This window comes from Lissotriton helveticus, chromosome 5_1 (genome assembly GCF_964261635.1).
Source record: "Lissotriton helveticus chromosome 5_1, aLisHel1.1, whole genome shotgun sequence".
Taxonomy (NCBI): domain Eukaryota; kingdom Metazoa; phylum Chordata; class Amphibia; order Caudata; family Salamandridae; genus Lissotriton; species Lissotriton helveticus.
The window spans coordinates 577,483,356-577,502,177 of NC_136065.1; the positions used below are offsets into that span (position 1 = coordinate 577,483,356).

Genomic DNA, 18,822 nt, shown 5'->3' on the forward strand with positions numbered 1-18,822 from the left:
TACACAGTTATGTTAAAAGAAAGACAGCTCTAGGGAGTAAAATAAGGATACTGTTACCTACAATCCACTGTTGATGATTTCACATATTACATCATTCATGACATGGTCAGTAACATCAACAGCAGTGGATTGTAGGTAACAGTATCGTTAGTTTACTCCCTTTAGCTGTCTTTCTTTTAACATAACTGTCTATTTCCTTCCCTTATAGTTACTGTTCTTTTTTAAAAAACATTTTTTTGATCAGTCATAAACAGTGACATTAATAGAAACAGAGAGAGTGAACAAGAGTGAAGAACTATGGTCCTCCTGAGCCACCCTCAGAAAACCAAGGGGGTCAAGATACATCTACCGTGCCCCCTTCTACCTATTCTGAACATTATTTGCCCTCCATCTTGTATCTTGATTCGAACGAAACACAAAATGGTGGACTGCCATAACGCTGCTGGTTTGCGAACCGGGCAACTTCCCAGGAAGCGGTCCCCAAAAAAAAAAAGTTGGGAAAGTAATTCACAGACACTAAGAGTAATAGAGATGGAGTGAGTGAACAAGACTGAGAAACTATGAGAACAGAGGGACTGAGAAAAAGAGTGGAAGGAGTTGAGTAAATAGGTAATAGAGAAAGGAATGAGGAAAGTAGCAAAGGCAGGAAACTGAGGATTAAAGAAGTGAAGCAGTGGATCTAATAGTAGGTGAATGTGATAGAAATGTAACGAAAAGAGTACAACTATTTACCTTGTAATTGCTGTTAAATTAATCACATTTTATTTCTATACTTTCAATCTGTGAAAGAGAGAACCAACATTTAAAAAAAAATTAAAATATGTATTTAAAAATTACAAAAGACAAGGGAAAATATTGAAGGACAAATAGTTTTTCAACAACTTTGACACTGACAGAAGCTTCTGCTTCTCCAGGTCCTCTACACAATGCTAAAGATATACATTTTAAACTAACAGTATCTTGATGCAGATGAAGTGAGGACTATCTTAAAACATGGTGCATCTTTTGCATTGCTCTTGTTTCAGAAAAGTGTCGCTTCAGTATGCCAATAACATGTCTCCTATCCAGAGATTTGTTTGAGGTGAGGCCTACTCAGAGTTCAAGATGAGATTTACACTTGTTGAAGTGTACAGAGGAGATAATATCTGTGAAAGTCTACTAATGAAGTGAGTCATGTCCACTGCACTCTTCAACAAAGTAGAAACCTCCTATGTTTCCCTGGACAGACCTAAACTTGATCTGCACAATGTGATTCGTAATGATAGGAAACTCAAGTGATGTAATTGAAATATGTGCAATTTATTTTGCTCATTTCACAATCACATCACTTGTGTTTCCTTTGCTTAGGTATCTCATTGTGCAGATGTAGTCCAGCATATGAAAGATTACGTAGAAGTGCAGCACTGCATACAATAAATTTAACACTTACAGAAAACTCACCTTCTCCATGCCTCCTACACAGTTCTACATATACATCATAAATGCAAACAGTACAGAATTAATTATACATGTTAAATGGTTTATTTTTGCTGTTCTCAGAATGTATCAAAATTCACTAAAAACAGTGACTTGAAGGTATTCATCATGTAACAGCGGGGAAAAAAAAACACAATCAAAATGATTGTGTTTAAAAAACCCATACAACATCAGAAAATAAAATTCAGAACTCCTTAAAGTTAACTTACTTTCCATGACGTCCAAGGATGTCCTATAAACAGCTTACACTCTTTTGTGCTGTTATTACTTTCAGCCCGCCACTTTCTGAAAGAAAAGCTCCATCGTTTTTAAAAACACGTTACATGCAATAAATGACTTCTTGCTCTCTACCACTATTTTCCACAAGGCCAAATCTAGTCAGAGATATTTATAACTCTTGGATTTCTTGTAAGCCAATCCCATCATTTGGCATTTCCGCAACTTTCAGAATTAAAATGTTGAAGATCATTTTCACAATCCTGGAATAATAATATCTTCCCCTTCTTGGTCAGTCATGTTCTACATTTCCTATGACACTGATACTGCTTAATATGAAGCAGACTTACACTACCTCTATGAGTACTACAATTATTTAATTCTCTACATCACTTTTAATCACAAAGCAATGTAAAACAGTAGACAGCATTGCAGACTTACATTCCCTCTACTCCATGTTTTGATTGGCTGCTTCAATTAGCTTATGAAAAGAAACAATTTTTCTGAACTCATTTAAAGTGCACATACATCTCCATAATGTCCAATCCTTTGATTAGAAGTTATGTCTCTGAACTACACTTATCCTCAAGGCCAAATTGTGTAGGAGCCATTAGAACTTCTTGACATTCCACAGATCATATCCCGAGATTATTTTCCTAAAATTTTGGTTTTAAAAACACCAGGTAAGAGTTTTTAAGGTCATACGGCAATTTTTTTTTGAAAATTAAAACAGAATCATTGCAGAATGACCAGCCATTTCTAGACTTTAAATAAGCTGTGTAATGTCCTGATGATATTGAAGGGCCGTCATGATATATAATTGCTGTAGTTACAAAAGTCCTTCCTGATATTGACAACTGCGAAGCTACAAATTTTTTTATTAAAGTTGTCAATTTTGTTCCATCAGGCCTACATCGTTGGAACATTAAAATGACGTACTGGCCATATTTTCGTATAAATAATGTGGACATCATTTCAGATTTACATTGGCTACACTCCATGCTGTGATTAGCAGCGTTTACTAGCTTATTAAAGGAGACTGATTTACTGTCTGGCAAAGTTAAATATATAAATCTTTCTGAGTCTACACTAGTAGTACTTGATACCATACAGTTCTCGCAGTCATGCTGCCATTGATAAGAAAGCCCAAACAGCTGATCTACATCTACACCTTCAGCATGTAATACATCAAGCATATACATTAAAAACTCCTGACAATCTTGCTGAATATTTTGAGAAAATTGTGTTTGCCCTGAACATCTGTCTAACAGGTTTCGAATTTCAGACACACTTTCTATTTTTGTTCTATCTGTGCTACATTTCTCTAACACAGAATTCAACAAACTGCAAAATCTTTGATCAGAATTGACCACAATCTCTTCTTTTACATTTTTTAGAGAAAACAAAACATTCATTACTACATTAGCATAGCAGTTGACACCAGAACTGTTTTCAAACTGAAAACCAACAACATCTTCAACAGAATCCTCTTTGTTTCTGCTTGTAATTTTAGGTTCATTCACTTTTTGTCTTTTTGCTACAACCTCCCCAGTATTGTTCTCATTTCTTCGTTTCCGGCCTACCAGACGTTTCTCAAACAAAGGAAACTGAGGCAAATGTGGCGCATACTCTCTTCTTAACCTATTGTATTCCTTAACACAATCTAGATCTGCACAAATGTTTCTGACATCACACTCAATCAAGTACAATCCCGATAAAGTTCTAACTCGTGACAATGCCACATATGCCATACCCTCCTTGAACACAGAACTGCCAATATTCACCAATGCAGTGTCTACACTTAAACCTTGCGATTTATGAATTGTCACCGCATATGCCAAGCAAACAGGGAACTGCTTACGGCGAACATATAAGTCTTTTACAAGCAAAAATCTAGCAGAACAACGAGCAATTAGCTGTACTTCCTCAATGCCATCAAATTTAATTTTTAAAAATTCAATTCCATCTCTATTTCTGTATTTCACAAAATCAACAACATTACCCATTGATCCATTTACCAGACCTCTTTCAACATGTAAATTCCTTCTTAAAATTATACGGCAGTTCAAGCACACATTCAGAGTCTTTTCAAAACCTGCAGTTTTAGATATAGTCTTCTCTAATGAATCCAATTTTGATTTCAGATTCTCAGACAAAATAATTGTTGATCCCATATGCTGTACTCTATCAATAGCTTCCACTTTCACAATCTCTTGCTTTTCTAAATGCAACATTTTGTTGTTAAATTTGGCACATTCTGCAAGAGTTGGCATCAAACATATTCCAGATTTCTTATCAGTAATTTTCTGAAAAATATTCTCAGGCACAACATCTTGTTCTGGATATAAATTTGACAGTAATCGTGCATGTAAAGCTTCTTTTCCATGCTCGGTCACTTTTCCAATTCTAACATCTTGTAGAATAGTCTTGTAAACTTCATCCTTTGCCTGACGCATATTTTCATGCAGTTCAGCATAATTGAAGTTTAACCATATATTGACGTTGCCAATGCTGCCTAGGCACTTCCTGGTATCTTCATGCGTGAGCATTTTGAACACAGGTTGCCCTTTCACTGGTGTCAGCTGCAGAAGATCTCCGAAAACAATGATGTGTTTGCCACCAAATAACACATCATACTCTGTTTTGAGAACTTCTTGCATCCTCAAATGCACAAAGGCAAGCATGACATTGGAAACCATGCTTACTTCGTCAATGATAAGAAGTTTCATTTTCCTCAAGATTCTTGAAACTTCAAAACAAGCATCTCCAGATAGCTTGTGATATTCTAATTTGTTGTCATGCTCCACTGGCAGCATCAGTAAACGATGTAAAGTAATCCCTTTAATATTATGTGCTGCCAGTCCAGTTGGAGCAGTGACAACACAAGACAGCGATGACTCTGTCCTTTCCTGCAAATAGCATGAAATTGCTTTAATGAGGAAACTTTTTCCAGTTCCCGCTTCTCCACTCACGTACAGTCGGACAGGCTTCAACGACGTACATGAGCACTCTTTCTTATCATGACTTAATCCATGATCAATTTGCATGGTAACTTCGTCATATATTTTCCTCTGCTCAACGTTGAGTTGCCTTTCCAACTCTTCTAAGTTAACCACATCCTCTTGAGCATGTGCCATGGCTCTTTCCACCTCATTCATAGCAGTGGCAGCTTCATTTTCAATAAGAGGTCCTCCTAGTGGATCCTGACTCAATGAAGCAGAACTCTGACTGTCCTGAGAACTGTCTCTGGCAATCTCGGCTGCAATTGTTGCTTCCTGCTCAATTTCCGCATTCAACATTTCTACATATTTGGGAAAAGCAGGACATTCTATGGTCTCCTTGGCGGCATTGAAAGAGTCTTCATAACAGAGGAAATCTCCAAGCAGTTCCTCTTCTGCACGCCAAGGCTTGAAAAGTTGCAAAAGTGCTAAATAGAAAAACTCCTTTTTTTCAGGAGATTCGCCACTCAATTTTCGATGGTTTATCAAGTGGCATTTTCTTTGCTTCACCAGACATCCCTCACTTCCTATTACAGCATACACTCCTTTCTCAGTATCTTCTTTGATGTTCCTCTTGAACATGTAATTTTGCAGAACCTCATACAGACAAACATTCTCGAGGTGACTGCTTCGATTTGGATAATATGTATCCAACATGTTGGTCTTCAAAATGTCGGTACTGTTTGGCTCCTTTTCCGCCAAATACTCAATTTCCCGCACAGGTTTGAGAACTCGATTACGCGTTGCAGCAAGACCAAGACTCGCCCAAACGATACTCCTGGACTTGGCATAGAGACTTGCTGAAGACAACCGGTCAGAACATTCGTACGCTCCGATTTCTCGATGCGACAACATCTTCAGACTGAAACTGTACAACTTCTTGCTGAGGCTCTTTTCATGGGAAATGTCCTCCCACATATCCTTCAATTCTGTCTTCTCTTTTTTGGTGATGTAAGACGTCACATACCGAGCCACAGCCATACAGTTATCAGCCACAAACTGTATATCCATGTTAGCATTCCACATGGACAAAATCACCGGGTTGTAGTCGTTGATGTACTTGGACTCTTCGTTCCTCTTCAAATTGTAAGTGTTTTTAGGTGATTTCTTCATGACATTGTGTCGCAGCGAAGACATCAAACTGTTTACTCTTCCTTTAGAAATCACCGGTCGTGGATAGCCGAAACGACATTTAGTGTAGAACTTGTCCTTGTTTCGGAATTTACGACGGCAGTACTTTCCACATCGATGGCTTTGGAAACGCAGAACTTTTTCTCTTAGGCTTTTCTTCTCCTTTGCGTTTGGAACAGCACACGTAGAATACTGTTGGATGAAACTCATCACTGAGTCATCTGGATCCGTTCCAAATTTAGGTGCATCCTTGATCCACAGCAACATATGTATATGAGGAGCACCTCTTGCTTGGTACTCCTTTCTCCAGAAGAAATCCAACACCTCTCCAAGAGGTGGATTCTTCTTATTCATGATGAAAGACATCATAGCTTCAAATCTATGATTGAAGTACCTACATACATTGACTGGATCCAAAGAGCACAGTTCTCCGGGTGTCTTGAATTCGATGTTTTCTACGTTAGCATTTGCCTCTCGTAGAAATTCAAGTAAGTCTTCCCAGCCATACTCGGCACAGCTCAGAGTGAGGAACCATGTGGGAGTACCTAAGTTCCTCAGCATACATTTTAAATCACCATGACGACGGTACCAGTACTCATTAGTACCACGCTGACACGCCATGAGATTAATCAGGTGAGAATCCAAAATACTATCTTGGACATTCACTTTATCCATAAAATCACTTGCCGAGATGTTTTGCATGTGTATACCACTTTTCAAGATGTGGTTCACTGCATATGACAGTCCAGACAGATCGCTTTCAAACAGGAGATGAAACAAATATGGAATGCATTGTCGAAACCTAGCATCTCCTGCATACAATCGCAAAGTCCGGTATTCAGAAGCAGGAATTTGATGAGGTCGCTCATCATATCTTCCTCCCTGACCTGTTGGAAAAAGCTGTGGGAAACACCGAGCTTCCAAACTTTGCTCCCAAACACTAATGGGACTCCCTTTGGCTTGTTTCATTTGAAACAACTCAATAGCATTCCCCATGACTTCCTTTGAATGCAAAGGATGAACACTATAATGTTCATATATTTCCTCACTAGTAGAGAGTTCTACTTTCTCAATTTGACCAGCACACAAATCGCTATCCTCTTCCTCACTTACTTCCTCTTCTTCAACATATACATTCTTATAGTATTTATTATTTTTTTTCAAATACAATGTTGCCTTTTTAACTTTCCTAACATCTACTAAATCTTGCCATATTTTCTTATTCTTTGTCGGAACCCCATTAACTAAGATAACCAGAGGTTCCTCTTCCACTTTTTCTACTCCAATTGTGTTAATGTTTTTCTTCAAATCTAGAGGCAAATAAACAACTCTTCCCTTTAATCCTCTCTGTAAATCTGATGGAGGCAATTTCCCTGTCTTTGGCTCCATTCTTACAATAGCCTGAAAGGGATGGATACTTTGAATCAAAATAGATTCATAAGTATTTAAGTCCTTCAATTCAGAAGGAATCTCAACCAATTCCAGATTATTATGAACTGCTCTAGCAGGCATCTGGTTTTGTTTTAATTTGTTACAACAATAAGTACACACACGTTGATCCAATCCCAAATCAAAACAATTTTCTACCATCAAGTATGTTGCAAAATCCTTCCATTCACTATTATTTTCCCTTTCACTTTTTGCATATAAATCCACTAACTTAGTCTGATTCTTATAATAAGTGCGTCGACAACACACACAAGTGAAATTAGGCCTCTCACTTGATTTCATGTCAAACGTCGCAATTTCCCTCTGGAAATTATCTGTACTGGAAACATGTACAGTATCTTCCAAATGACCCTCTATTTCTTGCTCAATTTCAACATTCTCCTCTTTACTTCCAAAGTAACAAAACTCAATTTCTTCACATATATTCCTCACATCTATTTCAGAACCATGCAGAAGAGCAGCACATAATTGTTTCAGCATAATTGCTGGACTCTTAGCATAATACAACAGTCTAACTAACTTCCTCACTTTGTTATGATGCACTGCTAGCATCCTGAAATGATGAAAAACACTCTGGCATACTCTCCTGGAAAGACAAGCCAGTGAATGACCATGCAAACCTGTCACTTCTCTCACTCTGCAAGGATCTAATTCTTGCAACAACCTCATTTTCTGCTTCAAACTTTTCTTGTTAAATGACCGTACAAAATCACAAAGCAAATTGATAGAATCCTGTCGCACACTGCAAATACTACTACACTTCCAGGTGTACACAGGACCCTTAGCACGTCTTCCTAAAACCTCATTACCTAACAACTCTTCTGCCTCTGTTGTCACAAGTTTTTCTTTTTCAACTGGACAACCATCTTTCACTTCATAAGCACGACCACTGATGTCAACTGCATGCACCAAATCATTATCCTGGAAATAACTCTCTTCATTAAAAAATGCCTCACAGCTTGAACTATGTATCCATTCTCCAGAAAAAACTTCACAAAAATTACTACGATTAACTATTCTCTTCCATCTACTATTTCTTTTGAAATCAAAAATTGCCTTGTTTAGCTTCCTAATTCTATTGATTATCAAAATAAATAACTTACGTTTAATTTCAAAAGCCTGATCAATAACTTTCTCAACTTTTTTTTTTCTCCTATAAAAAACTAATTTCTGTTGACCTTTCTTAATATTTTTTAACAAATTGCCAATTATCCTGTTACGGAACATTCGTTTACGAATCTCCGTAAACTGTTGTTTCCTTCTACTATCATGCACAGATTTATCTCTTGCTCTAGCAGTAACATTTTCATTTGTCCTTTTCTTTCCATTTGATTTACTTGTGTTGTTATGGATTGAAACATTTTCTGTACTAATATTTTTTTTATTTGAAATATTTTTTATGAAATATTTAGAGCTCTTACCCGGTGCTTTCTTCATCGCTTGAGAAATCTTTTTGTTAGAGGACTGCTGCATTTTTTTTTTCTCCTGCTGTCTTTGACGTTTTGCAGCCTTCATCTCTCTTATTTTTGTAGGCATAGTTGAATCTGAGGAAAAATATAATAAAAATGTTAATAAAAAAATATTATCAAACAGTAAATCAGTAATAGTGATCAAAAACATAACACACTACTTGACATTTTAAATAGAAGATTTTTTAGTCCTTGCAAATTTACAATACAGAAGTAGCAGAAAAGAAATGAGATTTATATTTATGTTACCTATGCTATTTTATATGTGAATCTGATCTAATTTTATGAGCATATTTTAATATTTTATTGAAGACACTACACATAACCTGTTTTTGAAGGTGTCTTTATTTTTAAATTAAACGGTTTACCTTTTTACTTTTTATTCATTATAAATTTTAAAAATAAATGTTTATAATTCCAAAGGCTCAAGCAGGTCATCTTCCCATCCTATATCATATAATTCGGACAAATCTGCATCCTCATCACGCTCTTCTTCATCCTCAGGATTTAAATCATCCAATGGATCAACATCCACTGATGTTTCAATTACAAGTTCAATGATGAGGTCAAAATCAACTGATTGCAGATTGTCGCTCATGTTGAGGTTGTCTTTATCTTTAAAGAAAGACAACAACAATGAGATGTTGCAGAGTAAGAGACAAATCTCACAGATTATAATAGTAAAATTATTTAACAAGAGTAACATTTTGCAGCTATTATTTAGCCATGTCCAGCGATGCTGAGCAGGTGAAGCCTATGTCTAATTTTTCACTGGACAGGACTCATCTGTTCTTAACCTTGGATAAGCCTCAACGACTCTGTGTCCCCTGCACATACTCAAATGTTAAAGTGCAGATTTATATTAAATGGCACATCCCCAGGCATGCACCAGTTAATGTGCACCACTGCTTTACCACCCATGGTGTGCCGCATTTACAATCAGATAGGAGAAAGCTGCTTCAAAACCCTGCACCTGCTTGAAGCTGGCATAGGTCTTGACGCAGCATTGTATAGATGGGGCACCCCTGATCCTTGCTGGAGCTGCATCGCACTTACGATACAACTCCAGCAATGCGCCACCTTTACAGCACAGATGCGTCACACATCTGTGCCTTTTTTGCCCCATGCTGCGCCGCATTGTAAATGCAGCACACCATGGGTGGCGGAACAGTGGCGCAGGATGACTGTCACATCCCTGGGGATGCGCCACTCATCATAAATCTATCCCTAAGCTTCTTATCTTGTTACAGATGAACTGCCATATGTATCATCAAAATATTTTACATATTATAAATAGCAAATTTTAAGGAATAAATAGCGATTCTTTACTATTCCTAATTTGCAATGAGCAAATTGCTAATTGCAAATTACCCATTCATTTCCATAGGCTAGGAGGCTCATAGGAATTAATGTTGCAAGTTGTGATTAGCAATTAGCTCATCACAAAATAGGATTTTTTTCAAGCGTGCAGGGGTATCTCAAGAACAACCTGCTGCACCCCTGAAAAAGAAATTTGGGAGCACATGGCACACCTACATGCCCTAATGGCATGTATGGGCGTCATATGGGACCTTTTTTTTTTTAAAAAAAAAATTCTTTTTGAAAAGAATTCGCAAATTACCACAAACTACAAGTTGGTGGTAGTTTCCAAATCCTTAATATCATTTTTTACATATTTTTTTTTTATACATTGCATTTAAGGAATCACAATTTTTGAATTATTGACATTTTAAGTAATTTCCACATGTGCACTGTTTTCTAAATATAATTTGAAAATCGTTTTTGGGGAAAAGTAATGGTTTGCAAATTTATGACAAGGACATAATGGTGTATGCTTCTCTATAAGGCATTTCAGTATCTCTAATGTCATTTTTCCCATATTACATTATAAGACCTTTCCCCATGAAGCACATTCCTTGTAAATATGCTCCCACCAGTGCATTGCAAATTTAGATTTTGACTGTTTCAGACACATACCCATGTTGAAAGTGACCCAAAAAAATTGCAAACGTTTAAAAAAAACACATTCATGTGTCTTAATGACATTTTAATTCATTTCCCCATGGACAATGTTTTCTAAGTGGCACAAAAGAGGTATACACCTATCATAAATCTGTCCCTAGAATTATAAATGATTAAATCAGGATGACAATAAGATGTGGCCTATCCAGAGGTTTGTTTAAGGTGAGGCCTACTCAGGATTGCAGATTAAAGTTATGCTTGATGAAGAATACAGAGGAGATAATTTATTGTAAAGGCCTACCAATGAAGTAAGTGATTTCTACTTCATTGCACCAGTCATCATAAATGTATCCATAAGCTTCTTATCTTGTTAGACATCAACCGCCATATGTATCATATAACTATTTTGCATTTCCAAAAAAGCGAATTTTAAGGAATAAATAGCGATTCTTTACCATTCCAAATTTGCGATGAGAAAATTGCTAATTGCAAATTACCCATTCATTTCCATGGGCTAGGAGGCTCATATAAATGAAGGTGCAATTTGCGATTAACAATTTGCTCATCACAAATTAGGAATTTATTCCAAAAGTGCAGGGGTGTCTCAAGAGCACCCTGCTGCAACCCTGAGAAAGAAATTTGGGGGCATATGGCGAACATAAATTTTAACAACATTCCTTTACCTCAAAAACGATTTTCAAATCATAACTTCAAAACACTACACATGGGAAAATTACTTAAATTGTCCTTAAGACACATAAAAGCGTATTTTGATTGGCTTTCCTGCATGGTAGGGTCACTTTAAACATGGCTATGTAACATAAACATTCAAAATCAAAATTTTCAATGTACAGGTGGGAGCATATTTACAAGCAATTTGCGCCACAAAGAAAGGTCTGACATTAAAATGGGAAAAATAACATCAGGGACAGTCAATTGCCTTATAAAGAACCATACACCATTATGTCCTTCTCTTGAATTTAAAAACAATTCCTTTTTCCCAAAAACGATTTTCAGATCATAATTTCAAAAAACTGCACATGAGAAAATGACTTAAAATGTCATTGAAACACATGAAAGCGTTTTTTTATTGGCTTTCCTGCATGGTTGGTTCACTTTTATCATGGCTATGTAACACAAACATTGATAATTAAAATTTTCATGCACATGTAAGAGCATATTTACAAGCAATTTGCGCCACAGAGAAAGGTCTTACACTAAAATGAGAAAAATAACATCAAGGACAGTCAATTGCCTTATAAATAACCATACACCATTATTTCCTTGTCATGATTTTAAAAACAATTCCTTTTCCACAAAAACGATTTTCAAATCATAATTTCTAAACACTGCACATCAGAAAATGACTTAAAATGTCATTAAAATACATGAAATCATTTTTTGATTGACTTTCCAGCATGGTTGAGTCACTTTTAACATGGCTATATAACAGAAACATTCAAAATCAAAAATTTCCATGCACATGTGAGAGCATATTTACTAGCAAATTGCGCCACATAAATCATAATTTTCTCCTTAAAGCACACTATTCTCTATCTAAAGTAAAGAAATATTTTCTCACCTTAGCAAATACTTTGAGTTTGAAAACAGTCTCAGAAACACACCAATTTGTCTTCAGCAGAGCAAAAGGTATGCACTCCAGAGTCTGCAGCTATCAAAAGCACAGAAATGGTGTAATTCTTCACACATATTTCTCATGTCACCCAATCAAAACTCTTCCCTCACTTTTTTTCAAATGAAAACCCTTCCCCCTCTGCCCTTTCTGCCTATTTTCCATAGCAACCACCTCTTGGAGAAACTCTGGTGTTTGCAAATTCACACAACAATGTTGCAATTGAACTCTGAACTCTCAGTGCACCTGCATATCCAGTGCTTTCTTTCATTTAATGATTTTTTATTGACCACTCAAAATACATCTTTCAAAGAACACATCTCTACACCCTAACTTTCTGTTTTCATCAATCAAAATCCACCAATCACTGTTACTACTTCATGAACACAGAAACTCCACAGTTTTTTTCATTTCAAACTCACATTTTTTCAACTGCCATTTCATTGCCACACTTCATCTGACTGCAGGAGAACCTTCTCTCACCATGTTTTCTGTCTGGATTGTTGGTCATAGTTATATTCACTGGGCTCAAAGGTACGTTGAAAGCAGAAATTTACCTAACCTCAATTTACAAGATGTGGAAATTAAGTGGTTTGGCCAGAGAGGATTAAAATGTCACCAATTGATACCATTGGTGAAAACCTTTATGCATTTGCCAAAACCTGACCTGTTAATTGTGCACTGTGGAGGTAATGACTTGGGCACTTTGACTGGTGTAGGTCTGGAAATGCTTTTAAAGGACACCTTTGAGCAATTAATGGCACTTTTTCCTCAGACTGCCTTGGTATATTCAAATATATGCCAAAGACAGAAATGGAGGTGGTCAAACCAATTTTGTCCACAAATTGAGAAGTCGAGGAAGCATGTAAACAAATCTGTTTCAGCTTACATGAGAGACCATGGAATGGGCTCCCTGTACAACAATAACTTGCGTTACTACATGCAAGATATCTACAGAGGAGATGGAGTTCACTTCTCAGATGAGGGCAACAGAGTTTTCACTCTGAATTTAAGAATGTGCATTGGTACCTACTTATAAGTACCTAAATGTACCATAAACCCAAAAGCTCTTCTCAGAGCTACCCTACATCTAATCACTCACAATTATTTTTTTACTCTAACTATTTTCACTAATTTTCAACAAAATACGCTCCCTGGTGCGCTACCCGGTACGCGTACCGGGAGCTAACCTCGCGAAATTTTTAAAAAAAATGTTTTTTTTTCCGCACATATGGGCCTCCTCAGCCACCCTCACAAAACCTAGGGGGTCAAGATAAGTCTACCGTGCCCCCTTCTACCCATTCTGAACATTATTTGCCCTCCATCTTGTATCATAATTCGACCGAAACACAAAATGGTGGACTCCCGGAACGCTTAAGGTCCGCGAACCGAGGCGCTCAACGGTTCGCGTACCGGGTCGCTTCCTGGGAAGCACACCATCAAAAAAGGTGGGAAAGTAGTTCACAGAAAAGCCACTGGAGACAATTTCACCAAATATAGAATAGCTCATACTACATACCAATCCCTACCATTTTCACAAATTTGATTGGAATTCCATTTAGCCATTTAGCCTGTAGTCCTCTCTAAATACCGTGAGGTAAATTACTTCACAAAACACATCTGAAGTGTTGGAATTGACAACCAATTAAAATGTTACTTTCATTTTCTACTTTTTTTACATGATATTTGATTGGTTATGTACCCGAATATATATAAAGGAAGAGAAGGAAACACAGCCATTTTGACTACTACTTCCTGGTGTACATTTCATTTGGATTTTCATTAATAACTTCAACTTCTTTTTAAAGGTAAGTTGTTATTTTTAAAACTGAAGTATATTGTGCACTTTAAGTTAATATGGCAAACTTTTTCTGTTAGTTATATACTATCCCTCTGTAGTACTTATAAATTTAGATACACTTTTTTATATTCCTACTTCCACTCTGATACTATACACTGCCCAAAGATAAATTCTCTGATAAAAACTGCCTATCTAAAATTAATCCCAACAGTGCCCTACCTCTACTAATATATATTTTTTTTATGCAAATTTCAGGAAAAATGGAAAGTGAACAAAACATTTCATTTGAAATTGTCCTTCCAGAGTCCAACACAGAAATCATTGATCCAAATGAGATTGAATTTATGGATGAAACATGGGACCAAGAACTACTGCAATGTGTGCAAGCAGTAGATAACCTCCTTGCAAATGAGGACATTTTACAACCTCAGAGACTACAATCTATATTCCATGATTATGAAATTTCTGACAATGAAATGTTAGAAAGTTTAATAAATTATGAAACACAATAAAAAAAGTTTAAAAAAAAAAAAAAATAATCAACAAAACCAACAATCAATTAACATACAGCATTTGAAAAGTCTATCATTCATTTTTTATTGTGATACGCTCCCCAGTACGCTTCCCGGTTCGCGTACCGGGCGCTAACCACGAAAAAAAACAAAAAAAAATTTTTTTTTTTTTTGCTTAGCGGGGCCCCTTTAAAGCCTCCACATCAAACCTAGGGGGTCAGGGAGTATCTACTATGCCCCCTTAAGGTCATTTGCCCCTTCGCTTTTGACCTCCTCTTGTCTCTCGATCCTACCGAGAGACAAGATGGCGGCCGCTCCGGACTGTTTAGAATGTTGACAGACACCGGAGAGCCAATCAACTTCGCTACGCGAAGTTCCGTTACGCGTCAAGTACGCGTACCGGGGCGCTGCCTGGTCCGCTGTTACAGATATATATCTTTTTTTGAACGTTAATTTCTCAAAATCCACTGAAGCACATATATTGAGACCTAGAAAAGGCACATCGGGCTACCAGTCCCTACAATTTTGCCAAGTTTCGTGCAAATCCATTCAGCCGTTCGGGCTAAAAGTGAGGCTAACCGCCCTATGGAAAACTCAATGTTAAAAACACGTTTTGGGACCCCCCTTTTTTCTCGGCCCCCCCTGGACCAACTCCCCCCAAATTTCCAGTGGCTGCTCAGAAACAAAATGTTCCATTTTCCAGAAAATTTCAGCCAATTCCGTCCACAAACGCCAAAGTTATTAGACATAGAATTTTCAAAAAACCCATAGAGAAAAAATCCTAACTATATATACCTACTGGCGACCGCCAGTAGGTAATATATATACATATATATATATATATATATTTATATATATTTTATATATACAATATTTTGTTATAAATTGTTTAATAAATAATATTATTTGACATGTGTAATAATAAAAAAAGTTTAAATTATTAAAAAAATTAAGTATTAAAATGTGAAAGTATAAAATAGTTTATTATTAATTATATATAATCTATCTATCTATCTATCTATCTATCTATCTATCTATCTATCTATCTATCTATCTATCTATCTATCTATCTATCTATCTGTGTATATATATGTCTGTTTGTCTATTTATCCACTTGTGTGTGTGGATATATATATGTATACAAAAAAAAAAAAAAACACAGCTCAATACACGGCTTACATTAGTACTAGTACTAGTACCCCCTCCCCCCCACACGAACAGCGCGAATAGGCATAAACAAGCCCAGTCCCAGCAAACGGCGCAAAAAGAGATGACGCTGAGGAAGATTAAATCCTGCACGGAGGAGGAGGTGGAAGTGAACCCTGAGAGTTTAGCACAAAGAAGGGTAACCAGAAGTATAAGCACCAAAAAATCCCAGGACCTGGTCACTGGCACTGGCAATTCCCTCCCCCAAGGCCTCATCACCCAATTCTTTCAGGCTTCAAACTGCCCTTCACCTTTGGAAGAAACATCACAAGATCCTGTGAACAGCGCCATACCGGGGAGCCCAAAGATCCATCTGGCCCTAAGGGACTCTCATCCCTGCGAGTCTGCTAACTTCGAGTTACCTGGGAGCCTAGAAGCTTGCTTTCAGCCTGATGCCAGGACAAAGAGCCCGATTAGGATCACTGCCGTTAGTCATGATAGGCCAACTCTGGGGGAGAACGCGGACTTAGATACTGGGAGGCCAAGCGAGGCTGTCGCATCCTCCTCCCCAAAGAGCACAGGCAAGGGTCTGAATGCAACTGTGACATCTAGGGAAATACAGAGGCCAATCCCCCAGGGTACGGAGATTCCAACAACTTCGTTCTTATTAAAATTGGAACAGACTATTGAACGTACACTTGAAACCACACCTATTAATTTAGGAAGAGCTATTGTCCCGAGAACTGTACAAACGGAGGGTTGGAGTCTGCTGAGCTTAACTCATCACCAAGACCTAACCGACCCAATTGAAGAACCCACTTTTAAAGACCTTAACTTGTCAGCAATAAGAGAAGTCCAGGACACAATGGCTAGGGCACTGCTATGGCAGTCCGCAAAGATGGAACTCCAAATCGATCTCTTGCAGTCGATAGCCCAGCATTTGGCATACCAAGATGACAAGCTGGCAAAGCTGGAAGCCCAATTTAACGCCCAACTAGCCCACGCTGCCAGCACCAATTCCTGTGACGCCTTAATTGATAAATGGGCAAGTCTACCTGAAGTCTTAAAAGAGATGCTTGCATTAGCCAAGGGTCAGGGCGAGACAACCACGCAAGAACAAGCCGCACAAAAGCTACCAGTACTGAAGACAGAGCACGCCGAAGCAGCATCCCTCAGCACAGCGGGCAACAGTGCCACAAAGGAACCCCCAGTAGGGCCCCGCACTAACTTTACTTTGGCTGATAAAGGAAATGGTGACCCCGAAGTCTCGGATCTCGAGACCGTAAGTGACGACCTGTCTGTTATTACCTCTCAGGTGGAGAGGGTCGAAGGAGCATTAGCAAGCGCCAAAGCTCCGTTATCAAGGAGAGCCAAAAAAAGACTTAAAAAACAACTTAAGAAGTCCAAAGCTAGAAGTAAAAACATACCATCGATGGTATCAATCCTGGGCGTCACTGAAACTAAATGTATCCCCAAACCACTCTTTCCCATTTTCATACCCAAGCAGGTATCTAAAATTGTTTGTGTTGAGGCCCAAAGTCAACAAATCCCTCTCATGGTGGATCAAACCAATAAGGATCTCCAATAAAGGCCTTCACAGGTGGCTGTCGCCGCACCGTTAAGTGCCCCCAGCCCTTCTGGCTGAGTTTTGCAACACGAGACTGTAACAAATCCTAAATTACAACAGGGAGCACAGCCAGAACTGCCTAGAGTGGTAGGTCTACCAACTGAGGGGCAAGGAAATCAGCAACCAGGAGTCACAATCAAAAATTACCTACATTTGACACCAGACCAGGGGGAGTGGCAAGGATTTCCGCGTGTGGAAGGCCAATCAAGCATGGGGCCTAATGGGCAGCAGCCAGAATCCACTCACAAAAACCCTTCAAATTTAAGTAACCAGAGGCCAAAGCTCTCGGGAGAAGGGGTGAGTTGGTGTTCCATCGCACAAAAAAATAAACAATCCACCCACGAGCTGCAGTTAACCCCAAGGTACACAGCTAAAGGCTCATTTGACATCTTGAACAGGTCTAATATTGTCTGCCTCTTTGGCCACATTGCCTCGCTGGCACAAATCACCTCAGAAAATATTGAGTGGGTGATTTTAAAGAGACTGGAGACAGACACCCACGACGACTCCACCATAATTGGACTTGTGAGCCAGCAAGCCCAACAGGCGATCCTTAAGGAAGCATCACTGTTCGCTGAATGGGGCATTGAAGTTGTTGCGCCAAGGAAACTGAAATATCCACACGCCCTATTGCCGCAACAGGACACGCACGAACCGACATCCGTTCTCAAAGGCATAAGGCACACCCGCCCAGATATAGGGGCGAAATCAGGGCGGGCAAAAACCCCACTAAAAATCAAAATCCAGCAAAACGACGGCCAAAGGAGTGTGGAGCGGCCTCACCAGACATTAGATCACCCGGAGGCCACATGGAGACAGTGTCCCTAACCTAATTAACAGCCAAGTAAATAACGCCCGTTCAATTCCACTTAGGGGTCTAGTTCGCGAGTTAAGCATTATCTAATGGAATATTGCTGGTTTGAGCAACATCTTTAGGGACACAACTACACCTGAATACCTCGCACAGAGGGACATATGGTGTATCCAGGAAACCTGGGCAAGGGCAACGACCGCCATTGGTGGCTTTTACGAACATTTCAAACCAGCGACCAAAAGGACAATCTTTGGCCCCCGTCAGGGGGCCTCTCCATCTATGTAAGTCATGCGTGCAAAATTAACACAACTGAATTAAATCTGGAGTCTCCTGACCTTCAAACCATTCTAATCAGTGGGTTGACATCGGGTCAAAAATCCTGTCCCCTCCTACTAATTAATTGCTATTTCAACCCAAATAAGTATCAATCCTCCCAGGACATGGAATCACTTATTTCAATATTGAAAGATCTTTTAATAAATTGGGAGGATGATGTAATAATCGCGGGCGACTTCAATCACAGAGGCCTGGGTCTAATCTCGGAGGCACCATCAAGCAAGAAGTCAGCCCTACTGACTGAATTTCTC

General features: G+C 38.4%; 1 long non-coding RNA gene across 1 annotated transcript; it reads right to left on the minus strand.

Annotated features, from left to right (window-relative positions):
• Nucleotides 1–732: 732 nt before the first annotated feature.
• LOC144753273 (uncharacterized) lies at nt 733–8,789 on the minus strand. The gene is made up of 3 exons (XR_013594281.1): nt 8,693–8,789; nt 1,686–1,761; nt 733–780 (listed from the first exon to the last, which is right to left on the minus strand). It is a non-coding gene; the product is annotated as an uncharacterized LOC144753273 (long non-coding RNA).
• Between the last annotated feature and the right edge of the window lie 10,033 nt (nt 8,790–18,822).